Source organism: Polypterus senegalus, unplaced genomic scaffold, assembly GCF_016835505.1.
Source record: "Polypterus senegalus isolate Bchr_013 unplaced genomic scaffold, ASM1683550v1 scaffold_5843, whole genome shotgun sequence".
Classification (NCBI taxonomy): Eukaryota; Metazoa; Chordata; class Cladistia; order Polypteriformes; family Polypteridae; genus Polypterus; species Polypterus senegalus.
The window spans coordinates 21483-38455 of NW_024386015.1; the positions used below are offsets into that span (position 1 = coordinate 21483).

At 38.2% G+C, this 16973-nt stretch overlaps 1 long non-coding RNA gene across 1 annotated transcript; it reads right to left on the reverse strand.

Annotated features, from left to right (window-relative positions):
- Nucleotides 1-432: 432 nt before the first annotated feature.
- Nucleotides 433-15361, reverse strand: LOC120522518. Its single transcript, XR_005632407.1, has 3 exons — nt 15344-15361; nt 2113-2241; nt 433-463 (listed from the first exon to the last, which is right to left on the reverse strand). It is a non-coding gene; the product is annotated as an uncharacterized LOC120522518 (long non-coding RNA).
- Nucleotides 15362-16973: the final 1612 nt, after the last annotated feature.

A 16973-nucleotide genomic window follows, 5' to 3' on the forward strand; every position in this document is an offset into this window, starting at 1 on the left:
CATGATCTCCCTGTGCATCATCACTCATTTGTATACGACTGAGTTTTGTTATTGATGGCTGTCAACCATGTGCAGTAACATTTCATGGTACATTCACAATAGTAAACCAGGTCCGTTTGTGGAGCTACTCGCCTTGCTGCTGGACATAATTACAGTAAAAACATTTAGTAGCCATCAAATTCATTGTTGTATTCCGTAATTGAGCTTAGGATCATTGGGGGTAAAGCCTATGTAGTTAACAACTCTCTGGATAGCAGTACCTAGGGCATTGCCAATGAGGTTACATTCTGGAAGGCTGGCAAGCTCCTGTATAGGCCTTTTAGATTTGGTGTAGTAGGAAGTCTAATAGGTGTGCTTACCATTTGCAGTGTTTTCCTCAGCATTTCCTCCTTAGGGTAGCTGAATAGCCAATCAGTATCCTGTAAATGTGAGGACACACTGGTGCTACTATTACAGAAGTTTGCTTCGGATGGTGAAAATTAAAAAGCATGGGTTAGGGCTTAGTTTTAGATGTAAAATAAAATATTCATATTGTTACATGATGTGAAATTAAGCAGAATGTTCATGTGTCGCTATCCTTATTAAAACCACTTCCAGTATTAAGCAATGAATATTACTATATATTCAAACTATAACTTGGTGGCTGGGTTCCTATCAATTTCAGAAAGAGCAGTAGAAAAACTTGGAGTACAGGGCAAAGTAGGCCTAGATGGGTATGTGGATGTAGTTGGACTAACTGAAAGAGTTATGAATGTTCTATTTATTTTGATATACTGAAGCAACCACATACTACCAATATGGGTTATTTATAATTATAATGTTGCTCTAAGGCGGGTTCCCAGCCTGCCAAAGGGGGTGCCTAGATGGCATTTCAAGGATCATTGCGCGACAAAGAGGAAGGCTGTGTAGTTCACCAAGAGTTAGTGAGGGTGATTTCTCTGGACATTGCAATGATATGTAAAGATGGGTGAGGTCAAAATCAATTTCTGTGCAAGCCTTAATCTTGAAACATCACTGATTTTTTGAGGGTTTGATTGGGGGTACACACTTGGGGGCACAAAGGGTGACTGATTTGGATGCAACACGACAACACATGTAGCCCATCTCTCTCGCGAATTGATACTGACAGTAAGCGCTGCAATTTTAACTGTGTGGTTCATCTGTTTTGAAATGCTGTGATGGTGTTATTGGGTGACAAAGCTCTTCCACTGTGCTTCATTGCTTAGTATCCCAGTTGCAGATACTGTTCTAGGATATAAGAGGTACTGCAGGTGGGAGTGGATGTCATAGAGGTTTTATGCATTACAAATATTCATTTTCATGTATCCATCTCTTTCTGGACTTCATTGGACCTCTCCTTATGTAATGTCTTATCTATGCCAATTATAGGAAATAATGACAGACCCCATTGAAGCTTCTTTTTTGGGTGAACCAGCATCACTTGTGACCCCCCAACTCCCCTAGTCTCAGCTGAAATACACTTTTACATGGACTATGGGAAATCAGGGCTTGGGGCTCATAAAAACAGTATATATTACTTAAGAGTGTCAGTTTATGAGTACAAAATTGAAATATCATTCTATGAAATGGAAGCTTATATATTTATCACACAGAACTGCTTGGCAGGAGGAGTTCAAGTGAAGAACCATTTGGCTTCAACTATGGCTGCAGCTGTACCATGTAAGAGATATACCCCTCGTCATCCTCAAGACAAATATTTTATGTCCTTTGGTGTCCTTTTTTGGCAGTAGCCTCTATGTCCTGTGTTTAAATCACAATGGGAGGGGGTATACTTGCAGCAGTGCAGTGGTTTGGCCTGCATGGGGCATTTTAATGTTAAATACAGGAAGCCTTGAAATCCACTTTAGGCACAAATTTAATTAGAAATGTTGTTTTCATATGTATGGGAAGGAGTCTGAATGCTTTAGGAGTCAAGAATGTGTTTTGGAAAATTTCAGAGCGAGTTAAGATTGATTGTGCTATGCTTAAACTGGCTGTGCTTCCTGACTAAGATGGGTTGAAATGTAAATAATCAACATAGGCTTCAACATTAACATTTGCTTGCTGTGTATAAATAGAAAAATCAATTTTTGAAGAGCAGATAAGGCTTACCAATCTCACAAACCTCTCCTTTCCACTCATCTGTACAGAAACAAACTCCATTCTGACAAATTCCATTGTTAAGGCAGGGGCAGTGGGTAGGTGTTGGAATTGATGGAGCACTTGAAGGTGGTGGAATCACTGTCACAAAACAGAGATTATCAAAACCATTGTAATATTGAATAGAGTGAATCTGAAATATCTCATTGTTTTTTCAACCAGATGCAGAATATCATCTGTAAGTAACACAGTGTCACTGTGATAATCTCTTAACAATAACTACATTGTTCTCAGTTTATTTCTTTTTACATGAATATTGTCCATACATAAAGTTTGTAAGTTCCATGCTTTCCTTTCTCTTCATTTAACAGTTGGTCTGAGATTAGACCCTTCCTAAGAAGTTCCCTAACATTAAGCACTTGACTGTGATGATGACCAGTCAGACAAGGTAGATTCCTCAGCAGACTTAGATTTATAAAAACTGGAGACATTTCTTCTGCCCAGTCTGGATGAGTTTAATAAATGAGATGGAATCAGACACACAGGGCCAGACCTCCTATTTCCCTCACATTTTAATTCCTCTAATTTCAGGTGAGATCCATTCTCTGGACAAACTCAATTTGCTCTGTGAAAATATTTTTATTTAAATAACACCATTTGTCCAAAAATCCAATCACCAGCATACACAAATTAAGTTTGCCCATCACTTCTTCCTTATCTATAGAAAAGCCAAATTAATCTCTCTAAATGCTCACTGTAGATTCCTGCTTCTACTATATCTCCTTTTTGATGTTTGTCTTTAACATTCTCTGTCATTGATTTGCTACCATATTCTTTTTCTCATATTAATTTAGTACAGGGTTGCTGCTCTCAACATCTTCTCAGCATAGGAATCTTTTGAGTCAAGTTCAAAACATGGCTGGCTTCTTGTTTTAAAACAACAACATGCATTTGTTTCACACATTTACATACAGAACATGTAGCTCAAAAGTGCTTTACAATAAGTTAAAGCAAAAAATTACAATTAAAAAAAAAAAAGTAAAATATAAAGATCACTGAAATAAAACACTAAGGTCTCTGTATCAGACCCTCTGAAAAATCTAATTGGACAGTTTGGCTTTGGTAACACGATGAAAGAGGAAGCCGAGTGTGAGATGCAAAGGATTACAAAGCATATAAGTCATGCTGAAGGTCAGCTTACAAGATGGAAAAGTATAAAACCAAACAGGGGGTGAGAAAGGGGCTTTGAAAACAATGACAGAGTATAAGAAACAGGCTTTACAGGAACATGCTCGGGGAGAATTATCGATGAAAGGACTTTCAAAATGCAATTTAAAAAGGAAGGGTGGTGAAGGTACATGCCATTTGGAAAAATAGCAAACTTTTTTCCAATATTACTGACAGGTATGTTGGCTAGTAATAAATTGATAAAACAATAAAAAAATATAAACTTATCAATACAGATAAAAAAACTAGAAATGGTTGAGCCTTTAAGCATGGATTTAGCTGTCTTAAATAAACTAGGGTTTAACTTCTAATGGTTATGATGTTAAGCTCAATGCTATAGTCACATGGCCAAAAAGGACAGAAAGTAAAAACCCAGCCGGGGAGATGCTGTGAAAACAAAACCTGCAGGGGGTTTCCCAAAGGGCCAAAGACCACCCGCCCCACTGGGCATTCTATCAAACATAAATGTTAAAGTAGTTCAATATTATTTTGATGACCGCCTAGAAGATTAATGGGGGGTCCTAATTGAAATTGAGCTTACATTCCTTCTAAAACATCACAGGCAGCTATAGGTACTAACTGTTTTTTTACTCTTTAAAAATGTGATAATCCAAACTCGGCATTGAGGATTAAAGGCACAAGCGCTAATATTAAGAACTGGATCTCATTCATTAAAAAGTCTTATTTAAACAGCAGTTTAGATAATGGAGCTATAAGAGAAAAACAACAACAATAATTTATTCAATGAAAACAGATTTGTCAATCTATGATGTCTAATTAGCACTATCTTCCCCATTTAGCAGAAACAACCTCAAGAGCCTCCTATAACCATCAGAAGCCTCTAGCATCGACAGAGAAAATTTTCTCAAAAACTCCATGCAGAATTCTTTTTGCTGTGATTTTAGGGGTGTCTTCTTTAAGCTCATATCAAATCCCCACAGCATCTCATTAGAACATTAGAACAGAACATTTTTACACTAGAACAGATTCGAACAAAGCTACCAGCCCTATCCATTTATTCTAAAAACATTCTTACTTCTTATGTCTATCAGCTACTTGGTAGCTTATTCCAATGTCTAGGTTCTCTGTGAAAACACTGTTTGTGTGAAATTTACCCTAACAAGTTTCCAACTGTGTCCCATTTTTTTGATAAACTTATTTTAAAATACCAGTCTCGATCCACTGTACTTACCCCTTTCTTAATTTTAAACACTTAAATCATGTCACTTCTTAATATTCTTTTGCTCAATGGGAATGAGATCCAAGCTTTGATTTGGGCCATTCAGAACCCTCCATTTTTTTTTATTCAGCCATTCCTGGTGGTTTACTGGCATGTTGGGTCATCGTGATGTTGTAATGTCCATTTTCAGTTGATGTTCAGTTTTACATTATCTTCATTACCTTCCAATATATTGAAGAATTCATAGTGGAATCTCTGATGGTGAGATGTCCAGGCCTCAATGCAGCAAAGCAGCCCCAAATGAAAACATTTCCACCACTATGCTTTTTGTATTAGGTTCTTCGACCAAATGCTGTTTTGATTTTTTCCAAACATGTCTTCTGGTACTGTGGCCATATAACTCTATTTTTTACTTATCTGTTCATAGAAAAATGTCAAGATGTCCTGGGCTTTGCCTAGGTGCTCATGGACAAATTATAGTCTGTGCCCTAATGTTCCTTCTGGAGAACAAATGTTTCCTCCTAGCATAAAATTGGTGCCACTTCTTTCTAATGGTAGACACCTGCACTTTGGCTTCAACAGTGGCAGGAGCTACCTGTATGTCTCATGATAAGTCCTGTATTTTTTAGACTTCTTGCACTATTTTGCATTCTGTTCTTGGCTAAAGGTTGTGAGCACCTGGCCTGGACCAGTTGCAGTTATTGAAATCTTCTCCACTTGTAGATGATCTCCCAGACAGTGGAGTGGTTGATTTCCAATTGTCTGGAGATCTTTTAAAATCCCTACCCAGTCTCATATCCGCCTTAGACAACTATTTCAATCTAGGCATGGTGATAGACAAATACTGTACTCCAGCAACAAAGAACAAACCAAAATAAGTGTCTGGGCTTTAAATAAGAAAGTTCAGGCAAGATGATCTCTAAAATTATCTCTAAAAGCATTTAAACGTGATCTGGTGTACCTGTTCTATCTTTAGATATTTTAGGTGGTGACAAATAGAGGGTGTACTTATATTTTCCACATGTGTATAGTTATTTAAATTTAACAACGGACTACAGAATTGAAATGTATAGGTACTGTTTAAATGAAGATCAACTCTTATATGTCACATATGTAAAAAAACACATTTTATGGGGTCAACCTCGCTTTCACATGACTGTTACTCTGGATCTGCTATGATTTGGGTTTCTATTAAATTATTTTTGGCTTTCCTTAGTACTTTAGTGGACTAGGTGTTTGTCGGGTTGAAATAACTCCACCTACAACAGCGCTATGAGAAAACAATCAAAAGGCAAGTATATTCTCTCATACCAACAAAAATAGTCGTAAGAATCCATAATAAAATAATTTGCTAACTCCTTTCACTATCACAATGATGGTCATAATGCAACAAGTATATTTTCTTAAATTAAACCTTTGGTGCTTCAAAGAATGTATTTGTTAAGTTGTAAGATTTTTCTTTCATTTATAGTCCCTTGTATCATTTAACCCTATTGTAAGTTGCAAGAACATATAAGGTATCTTTAAAGTTTATAAAAAATGTAGACAGGTGTTCATCAGTCTTCTGAAGAAGCACAAATAAATGGCAAGGTTGGTGAGTAGAAACACAGCGACTGGCCATGGAAACTGAGTACTGCAGACAGGAGATACATCAAACTGCGCCATTTACAATTAAAAGATGTCTCTACTTTTACCAGCTCTGCACTCACAGAAACCATTGGATCCCAAGTACACCATCCACAGACTGAAAAAGACTTGAGAAGTAGTCTTCATGGAAAATTTGTGCCAAAAAAAATATTCTTATGAAATGGAAACCAAGCCAAGAGACTCTGCTGTGACAAAATGGGTGCTGAACAAATGAAGCAAGTGCTCTGAACTGAGGAGTCCTAATTTGAAATTTTTGGCTCAGACAGGAGTGGTTGGTCCACAGAAGGCCTGAGAGTGTTACTTTAATGAGTTCCTGCAGTCAATAGTGGTATGATAATTCCTCAGATTTCTACCTGCGTGTCTGTAAATGGAGTTGGTGATCTTGTTAGAATGGATGGAATTCTCAATGCTGGGAAATGCAAGCAGATTCTTCTCCATAATGCAATATCAGGAGACACACTAATTCTCCACTTCTTAGCAGCAGGATCAATAATTCAAAACACATGGACAAAGTAATAAAGATCTATTTTCAACAAAAGAAGAAAAAAAGGGTTATGGAAGAATGGTCTGATCTCAACATGTTTGAGGCTGTCTGGAATACCTGATGACAAAACAGCGAGATAGCTAATGTCTGCAACTCTGTGTTGAGTTCTCCAAAATGTTTTAAACAAAACTAGCAAAGGATTTACTCATAAACTCAAAACTTACCTAAGAAAACTGATATAGTTGGAAGGAAACTATAGATTTGATTTAGTTTTTTACTGTTTGCTACTGTTTATAATCATTTTTAAGATTTAGAAACTATAAATTTCATTGTTTTTAAAGCAATCTTTTGCTTTAAATAATTTTTACATGTAAGCAAGACCTTTGCACAGTACTATGTATGTATATAATTTCATAGGTTATCCTTGTCACATATACAGGTACAGTGAAATTCTATTAATTTTTGATTAACATATTAAGAAAGCGGTATATAGCCCACCCAAACGGGATTAGACACGGGGGGCACATGTAAAATTAAATAAATTTTATTTTTCTTCAGCTGTGAACCGTTTTCCCGTGTCCCACTAACAACACGTCCACCCAACAATAAACACTTTCTTCTCCCCTTTTTCCTCCACCACTCCTCCCAAGCTAGTCCTCCTTCCACCCAACTCTTCTCGAGTGGTTGTGCTCCCTTTATAGTTCACCGGAAGTGCTCCAGGTGCTTGACCCCTGATTTCCGGCTGCACTTCCGGGTAGATGAATTAGCTCAGGGTCCCAAATACAGCGCCCCTGGCGGTCCTGGGACCAACAAGGCTCATCAACTCCAATTCCCAGGATTCCCTGGAGAACCCGAGACACTGTTCCACCCCAGGAGGTGGCCTGATTCAGGGGAGGTACAACGCCCATGGCTGTTCCCCCTGAATATAGTGTCTGGGGGGTGTCCGGCTAGTAAGGACGAAGCCCTGTCATACATACAACATGTCTACCCCTTTTGGCACCACAATAAGTGAATAGAGCTACAGTACCTTACATCATAAATATATTGTAATGGATGGATTGGTGTCCAACCAAGATAGATCCTTGTTTCCCTTACCGCCTGGGAAAGGGCCCGTAATAATATATATATTTTTTTTATTTGTCCCTACATATTATACAGGACAACATGCATGAAATGCATCTTTTCACACACCCCATGGGGTGAGGTGCAGGGTCAGCGATTTCAGAGGCCCTGGAGCAATTGAAAGTTAAGGGCCTTGCTCAAGGTAGCATCTCTTTGGCAATGATGGGGATTTGAACCGTCAACCTTTGGGGCCAGTGCGATCCTTGGGCCCCAGAGCCACCACTCCACCCCGTATAATAGATTGTCATGAAGGGCTGTGACATTCCTTTGTACTTGTCAGGAGGCCATCCCAGGTGGAAGGCCGAGAAAATGAGGGGGGTGGAGGCTGTTTGCCTGCTCTGGCTATTCCCCATACAAAACTGCCAACCATCAAACAGGAAGCCTTTCCTTCAGTTATCCTGGCAAGTAAACATTTAAATATTAAAATACAAAGGTAGCTTTTATGGAGAGTCCCCTTAACCATTACCAGCTGGTACTGGAGATTCCTACATGGGTATGTAGCACTCAGGATAAGAAAAAAAACAAGTCTCTTCTCATCTCAAATGTTGCAGTTGTTGGATATTATCTTCAATTAGACATCTGATATAAGTCTAGAATACCAAATATTCTATGAGCCATATACTTTCATGTGTCCTATGACTTTGCCAAAATGATTCTGAAAAGCATACTGTTATACCATTTTTCTTACGTTGTGCATAAAGATATCTGGCTCGCAGGTTTGAAAAACACAAAGTGCTATGTTAGCAGAGTGTAGTTGATACATCAGTGCATCCTACTACCAGTGAAAAGTATGTAAAAAATGGATGGATGAGTATCTTTTAATTGCTTAGCATGTTTTTAGTAATTAATTATAATAACTGAAAACATGCATGCCTGAAAAACATCAATTTGTGAGACATATATTGCAAAATCTCTTGTATGAAATGTGTGTTATTGTATTGTGAGAGTATGTGTATGTATGTGTGTGTGAATGGTTACTGAAATTAACTTTGTCTCATTCAGGGCTGGATCCTGGCTTACACTCTGAATCCTCTGAAGAAAAATTGAAAAGACAAAAACAAGAGGAGTCAGAAAATCAGAAGTTTTGCTATAAGGAACCTACCCAATTTGCCAGACAACCCCCGCCCCCCCTCACCACAACCACACCACATTTTTGTTCCAGAAGAAATACTGATCAGTCTTGAAAACTCGGATAGCATCTCAACTATATATAAGAACATCTAAAAGTCCTTTTCTTTCAAAGATCCTAGAGTATGGTAGGTTAAGGATCTTTCAATAAATATCTCAGAAAGAGTGGAAGGCAGCCAGGCATAGAACACACTTTAGCTCTATATGCAAAGCATTTGATAAATCAACAAAATCTCATAAATCATAATAATCTATTTTTAAAATTGTCCAAAATGTATCCAGGACAAGATACACCCTGTGAACATTGCAATCAAGCTCCAGCCTCACTAGGCCGCATGTTATCATTGTACATCAAATTAATATCATTTGGAATGCCTCTCAGACATCCTTGGTGTCACAATCCCTCCTAACCCATTAACAACTGTGTCTGGTGTACTTCCAGATGGCCTTAGAGTGGGGGACAAATTGATTGTAATTGAGTTATCTTGCTTAACTGCAAGAAACACAATTCACGTTTTACTGTATATATGTCAGGTGGGAACTGTTATTCTATACTACAGTAATCCCAGCTATCATCAGCGCGATTTTAGCTTCACTCTCATGGTTTAAATGTAAGCACATCTAAATATATATCATGGATTTTAGCTGGTTACGCGCTTTCTACGGACAATGGTCTTTTAATTTAGGTTACATGCTTCCTCAGTTTGATTGCCCAGTTGATTTCCATACAAGGGGCGCTATTGGCGGATGGCTTAGAAGCTACCCAATCAGAGCATGTATTACATATTAACTAAAACTCCTCAATGCTATAAGCGTGGCGCTTATTTTGTTTGTTTCTCTCTGTCTCTCTCACTCTCTCTGCCTGACGAGGGGTGTGAGCAGAGAGCTGTTTACACAGTGGCTATTTGCCTAGAGATGGGGCAGCTCCTCTACAAAATGGCGCTTTATCGCGTGCTTCTGTACTTAAAAGCACGTATTGATTTTTGATTGTTTGCTTTTCTTAGCGGCTCTCTCTGACATTATCTGCTCTTCACGGTGCTCCTTTGAAGATAGATATGTTTGCATTCTTTAATTGTGAGAAAGAACTGCCATCTCTGTCTTGTAATGAAGCACAGTTTAAACGTTTGACTAAAGGGTGTTATTTCATGTCTAGAGGCTCTAATAATGTTAACAGCGTGGGAGAGTTATAAGGGCTTAAAATATATAAAATAACCATACAAACATATGGTTTCTACTTAGTTTTCACCTATCCGGGGGTCTGGAAGCATAACCCCGCGATGGGAAGGATGCACTGTATTTAGAAGGTCGTAACAGGTTTCTATGCTCTAACTGCGAAAATATTCGGATTTGCAAATAAAGAATCCACTTAGCGGAAATTCATTTATCGCGGCAGAGTCTGGAACAGATTAACCGCGATAAACGAGGGTTGACTGTATTTGAAATAGGAAAAAATCAAATTCTCAGCTTGATGATCTTTTCAAAACCTCATCAAAATATGGTAAGATTTAATTAATACAAGTTTAGAATAGGCATTTATATTGGGATTTATCTTCTTTGTTTTTACTGTTTTCTTTTCTAACAATTTTGCCCATGCTTGGCTCTCTAAAGCTTTCTCTCTGGTGGGGTTGAATTCTGCTTTGTTCTTCCTTTTAGCATTCTAATTTTTTTTTTCATTTTGTTTTCCTAATTTTATAAGTAGCTTGTTGTACAAGTTCGACTTGATTGTATGCAATGTTATTTTCTTAAAATAAATAAAAAATAACTAACTGAAAGGTAAGGGTTCATATAAAGGAACACCAGAAGTTGTGACAGGGTAGAGATTCAACACTGATATTGTATGATTACTCAAATAGTTTACTGAAACTGTTATCTTCAAGTAGTGAGCTAAATTAGCAGAAAGGTCCTCCAGGTTAATGTCCTTTTAAATTATTTTCATTATATTTACACCCATTTTAAATGTTATTTCTGAAACTTCACAATCTATTTCATTAGCAATTGAGTCTTGATTATTTTTCTGGCTGGTGCAAATCTGTACCATCATAAATGAAGCAGCATTATGGGTCACATTTCTATTTGAGCAGCATTTGAGGTTCATCAAAACAAGCAAAATATCAGACTACCTTTACAATATACAGATATTAAAATATCTACTAACATTCTCTTTTATTAATATAAAATTTTATTTTTGGAGTCAGTATTTTTTAATTTTCTGAAATCTAGCCTCTAGTAGAAGAGTCAAATTTAAAATAAGTGATCCCGAAGAGTAATAATCTAATTTAAAAGCTGTTATTAATCCTTCCATTTTCAAGATCATGTTCCGAATCATGGTCCTCAAGAGCCAGTTAGGAGAGATGGGGCATGGCCCCTGGACAGGACACTACTTCATTGCAAGGTATGGGTTTATGCATAGTGGACCACTTCAGAGATGCTCACTGGGAATGTAGGGAGAAATCAGAGTACCAGCAGACAAACCCACACAGACACAGAGAAAATGCAAATGCCACCCAGGTAGACTCAGTATGGGACTTTATATTTTTGAAAAGCAGGAAATTAATCTTTGTACAAGTTAGGCATATGGCCAAATCTCTTGCTTTTCGAGCTGTCTTCTTCATTAATTTTAGCAAATAAACCAATTTCTGCTTTAGTAAGTATAGATTCACATTGTATTGTTCTCTTTTTGCATATTGCATTGTTTTATTAATGTCAGGGTTTTATGTTCCTCATACTTCTTGTTCTAGTTTTGTAGACTACATTTTTTTTGTGGTTACCACTCTCCATTATATCATTATCTTGTTTGCATTGTAATGTACCAGCAATTGTAAAACTATTCAAAGGTTTACTGGGTATAGAAAGAAGATATTGATTTTAGTGACAGAAAGGGTAATCCATGAACTCTTCACCTTATGCGTTATTAAAACTGAGTGATCATGGAGAAGATGACTAGTGGAAGAGTCCATCAAGAGACCTAGGAAGCATTGAAGATTTGGAGATTGGAGGGCAGTGCATCCGGGCTGCCCAGGTACTTCACCACTCACAGCTTTAGGAAGTGGCAAAGAAAGTCCGTAAAACAAACTCACATGACATGTTGACACATGAAATTCTGAAGATAGCTGGAAGAAGGTTCATAATTACTCTGCACATTATGAAAAGGCACCATTCCACCATGGGAAACATGGTGGTGGTCCTATGGGCTGATGAGGCCATTAAACCAAATTGCCATGTTTAGCATAAGTCAAACATTGAAATTTTTTTAAAGAACAACACTGTAAAGCATGGTGGTGATGAGTACATTAGAGGGTCAGCTCAAATTGGATGGGTTTGGGGGACAAAATCAGACAGCTAAGACTCGTTAGTTTGGAAATGTGCGGGGGAGAGATGCTGAGTATATTGGGAGGAAGATGTTAATGCTAGAGCTGCCAGGCAAAGGAAGAGAAAGGGCCCAAAAAGAAGGGTTATGGCGTGATGAGAGAGGACATGCAGGTGATGGGTGTAACAGAACAAGATGCAGAGGACAAAAGGGTATGGAACAAGATGATCCGCTGTGGCAACACCTAACCGAAGAAGTTCCTCATTCCACAACCACCTGCTTCAATGATTAGTCCCTCCCACTCCATACCTTCTGCATCAGCTCATGTTACTTCATTTAGTATGGCCAGTGATGATCATCTCTGATCATTAGTATGGGTTGTCCATACCTGGGGCCTCATGCATACGTGTGTAGAATTCATACTATATATTGTGTAAGCACAAAAGCGGAAATTACTACTTTAAAAAATCAGATGCATGAATTTGTGCGACGCCAACTTCCAAGTTCTTCCGCTATATAAATCCCGGTCAGCGTGAACATTACTGCATGGCGCCTGCTATCCTGCCCGTCTCCAAATCAATATAAATAGCCCTTAAGCTCAGTGTTCTATGAAAAGCAATGCAAAAGCATGGAAAAAGAAGAATTTCAGCGAATACCAAGTGGAGGCAAGGAGGAAAGTACTATTTGTTGGTTTAAACAGTGGTATAAACAACAAAAGGAAGCTGATCGAGTGACATAGAGTGTCTGAGAAACTCGAAGCTCAAGTTCACAAAGTTGCACATTGCCGAAATAAAAAGGAGTTGTCAGATATCAAAGTAGCCATGAAAAGGCAGATCGTAGCTCACTGTCTGAGTGTCATATGAAGCTTATTGGGTACAGAGAAACAAAAATAGGACACAGTGGGGAAAAAGCACAAAATGTCAACTTTACTCCCAAATTTCTACTTTAATCACATAGTTTATTTTGTCATTAACGTAGAACATCATAAACTCATCTAATTTAATTTACTAGTTTCTCAAATCACATAATAAGTAAAGTATACGTTAAATGCTTTGTTTTGATTTGCTTTCTATGTGCTCTATGTGTGTAAATCACTATGTGCTTCTTAAACGGCTTTCTCTTCCTCCAACAGGACACAGAATCCATTACATTTGTGATATTACAGCTCTCTGAATAATTAAAACACTGAGATGTATACTTGATATCATTTTCATGATGATAGGAGTTAAAGCATGTTATTAAACATGGGAACACGGTGGCACAGTGATTGTTCATGCCTCCACGCAGTTGCTTGCTTTGCTGGGCTCGACCATCGATGAAATAAATTATTGCAGCAGTACTGTCTCTTTCAGACATACTAACCTCTAATTCTTGTCCTTCCTTTTGTTTCTCCAAATACCCAATGCCTACCAATCATCTCTGTAATAGACATTAAGCCATCTGTGCTTAGAACTGATTCTTCAAAACTTTTAAGGAACATTGAAATATCTTACGTAGTATATGTTTAATTATTCTATCCATCTATCCTTCCAGTGCCATCAGCCCCAACAAGAATACAGTGCGAGGCAGGAATAATCCGTGAATGGGGTGCCAGCTCCTTGCTAGCACTAAGACACCGTGTCCTCCACATGTTTATTTATTAACAATACAGATTATTTAAATGAAGTTAAAATTTTATCTGTATAATATAACCAACATATTTTGCTTCATTTCATCTTAAAAAATGATATAATCATCATATTTAAATGCGCTTTATAAAGTGGCTCAGGTTGTGCAATATTATACCTGTATACATAGAGTTTACAGTGAGGTGATTGTGCTTATAAGTACAAACAGTTCTACAAGGAGCACTTGATGGACTGATTGAAGTGTGTAGTTCTGGGGATGAAACTGTTTCTGAGCCACAAGGAAGGCTCTGAAGCATTTGCCATATGAGTGCAGTTCAATAGACAGCATGGCTGAGGCAGATGTGTTGAAGCTCTATACCGATAATTCTCTTCCAGTCAGCTGCTGTACAGCTGAGATTCCCCATTAGAATACAGTGATATAAATACTCTAAGTGGTGCAATGAGGTAATATGGAAAAAGATGTCGATGTGGCACCCTAATGGAGCAGCTGAAAGAAGAAAAAAGTGCACTGAGGAAAAGCGCTAAAGCAGCTATTGTATTTAGAATAGTTTGACCATTCTGGGACCATTAAATTGTTACAGGTTTAAATACAATCAGATGCATTAAACTAATAAACAATTCGGGTGTTCAGTGTATTTATAAAGCGGCGTCGGGATTGGATCTAAACAAAGAAAGATAAACCACACTGGGACAGTAGCACTGCTTTGGCTGGGTGGCCAGTCTGAAAAACTAAGCACAGAACCTGTGTACAACGGGGTTTATGAAAACTGTGGAATTGTGAGTGGCTTTACAGCAAGTTTAGGTTTTACTCAATCTGAACATGAAACATTTGTGCGTATGCACGTTTATACATGGGTCCCTATGACCAAGTGAGGGAACAACTAAGGAGGCTAAAACAGGAAAACAGTGGAACCATATGGGGTCATTTCACAATTCTTAAGGCCGGGCTAACTTCTCAATAATAATAATAATAATACATTTTATTTATTTAGAACCTTTCTGCTACCCTGTGTTCTTGCAGTCTGTCACAAAGGGCCTCAGGTGGCTGGTGTTGTGGAAAACACCCTGTTTTTTTTCAGTTCAAAGAAGGCGGACCTCTTCACCTAATGACAACACCCCAGTGCAAAATATTTCACATTATGGCGCTGGTCCTGGACTATATGAGTCCTCTTGAAAAAGCCGCCTTAAATACTACAAGGATATAACTGAGAGCCAAGACGTGTTAAAAGGGTTCTGACCACTAAAACCAAGAAAAAGGCATTTTACTTCAAATTTCTAAATGACTGTAACACAAGCACTAACAATAAGTTTTTAAATTGTACCACTGTCATAATATAAACAATTTGTTTTCATCATAAAATATCACACTGAATTATTAAAATCATGAAAACAAAAAGGCATGAGACATTTTGTATATGCAGTAGAGCTTCCCTTCCCTCACCTTGATATCTTTTGAATTAATTAACCCCCTTTAAAAATCATCTGCTGACCCAAAACCTGATAATTAAGTCATATTTTACCTGGTGGGTGTTTGCCCACATCACCCAAATAAAGCACCAAAGACCTGCTAGTATAAGTCCAAAAAGATCACATAGGACACCTTACTGAAGGAGCATTCTAAAGACATGTTGACCAGAATTTTCACTTTTAAATGCTGATACCCCTTCCCACCAAGTTATATATCTGCAACATAGTGTATCATTAATGGGGAAGCTGATAGCTAAAATAATGAAAATTGCTATATTGAAGTAATGATGTGTTTGATTTACTATAATATTGTATATGTTAGTGTAAAAATCGGGCTAAATGTAATCACTATAGTAATATAACAAATCATAAATGTCATAAATGTGACATGCAGATTGAACAAATTAATTAAAGAGGACATCTCAAATTCAATAATATTGGAGGGCTGAATAAAAGGAAGTTTGAACTAGGAATCCACCACTTCTTTTTTTTATCTGAAATATGCAGGGGTTAACCCTACATATGTTGCTGAGATGTATCATACCCATTTATTAACTAAAACACAGAAATCTAACACTCGCTTAATCTGAAAAAGGGATAGGATTTTTAAAAATAAACTAAAGCTTATATATTTAAAATGTTCTAATTTGAATCGGGTGGTCAATGTTGCATCTCAGGTCCAGAGACATTGGTTTTAAGTGGTGTGGACTAAGCCCTGGGCACGACAGGTAACATGTTATTAATCACCACCACATGTTTATTTACAACTATTTACAATTAATAAAGTGCCACACAACCCCAAGACTCCCTAAAGTCAGGCCTCACACTTCCTCTTTGCTTCTTCAGGCTGCCTCCCCCCCTCTCCTCCAAGACTCCAAGACCTTGTCTCCTTTCTCGGACCTTCAAAACTGAAGTAGATGTTATTTAGGTGGAATGGGTTCCCCCTTTGTTGGGATGTGCTGGTGAAGATGGGTCCCAGATGACAGAGTGTTACGTATTCTGCTTTGAGTTATGGGAACATTGATGTGCTAGGACAGGGCCTGGCCATCTATTGAGCCCATTTTTTGTGGGGGGGCACTACAGTTTTGCAAGCCTCCCTTCAAAGGCTCGATGATTAATGACCCGAAGCAACAGATCCTCCTCTGGGATGGCTGTAGCCGGTGGCCAAGGGCACCAGTTTTTCTGTAGCATTTTATCTTGACAGCTCTATACAAGAACAGATCCAGGGCTTAGTGGACCTGATTCAAAGCTGGATCCCCGAGACATTTGGCACATTGTGGGAAACTCACTATTAATGCAGTCCGCTAAAGGCAGAGCCTTTGTGATGAACTGTTATGGAATGATGTCCACTCGCTGCTAGGCGTGACTAGCAGACTGGATGCACCAGCATAACTTCCAGGGTCACGGTGCCCCAGGAGAAAGATGCCTTTGTGGTAACATCATAGGGGTGGACTGAACACAACTGAATGGAAACCCCTCTGTGATCCGCGTGGCTTGCTCTGGGACCCCTTATAGACCATAGACAAAATGAACATTGGGTGCATCCATGAGGACATTAAAACATACAAGACATATTACATCCTCTAAATTTAAGGGGGAAAAACTTTATGGTCTGGGCTGCAATATCAACACCTCCCTGCCGATTCCTAATAGGAAAAAGGAATGCCCTTTTCCCAGGTTTTG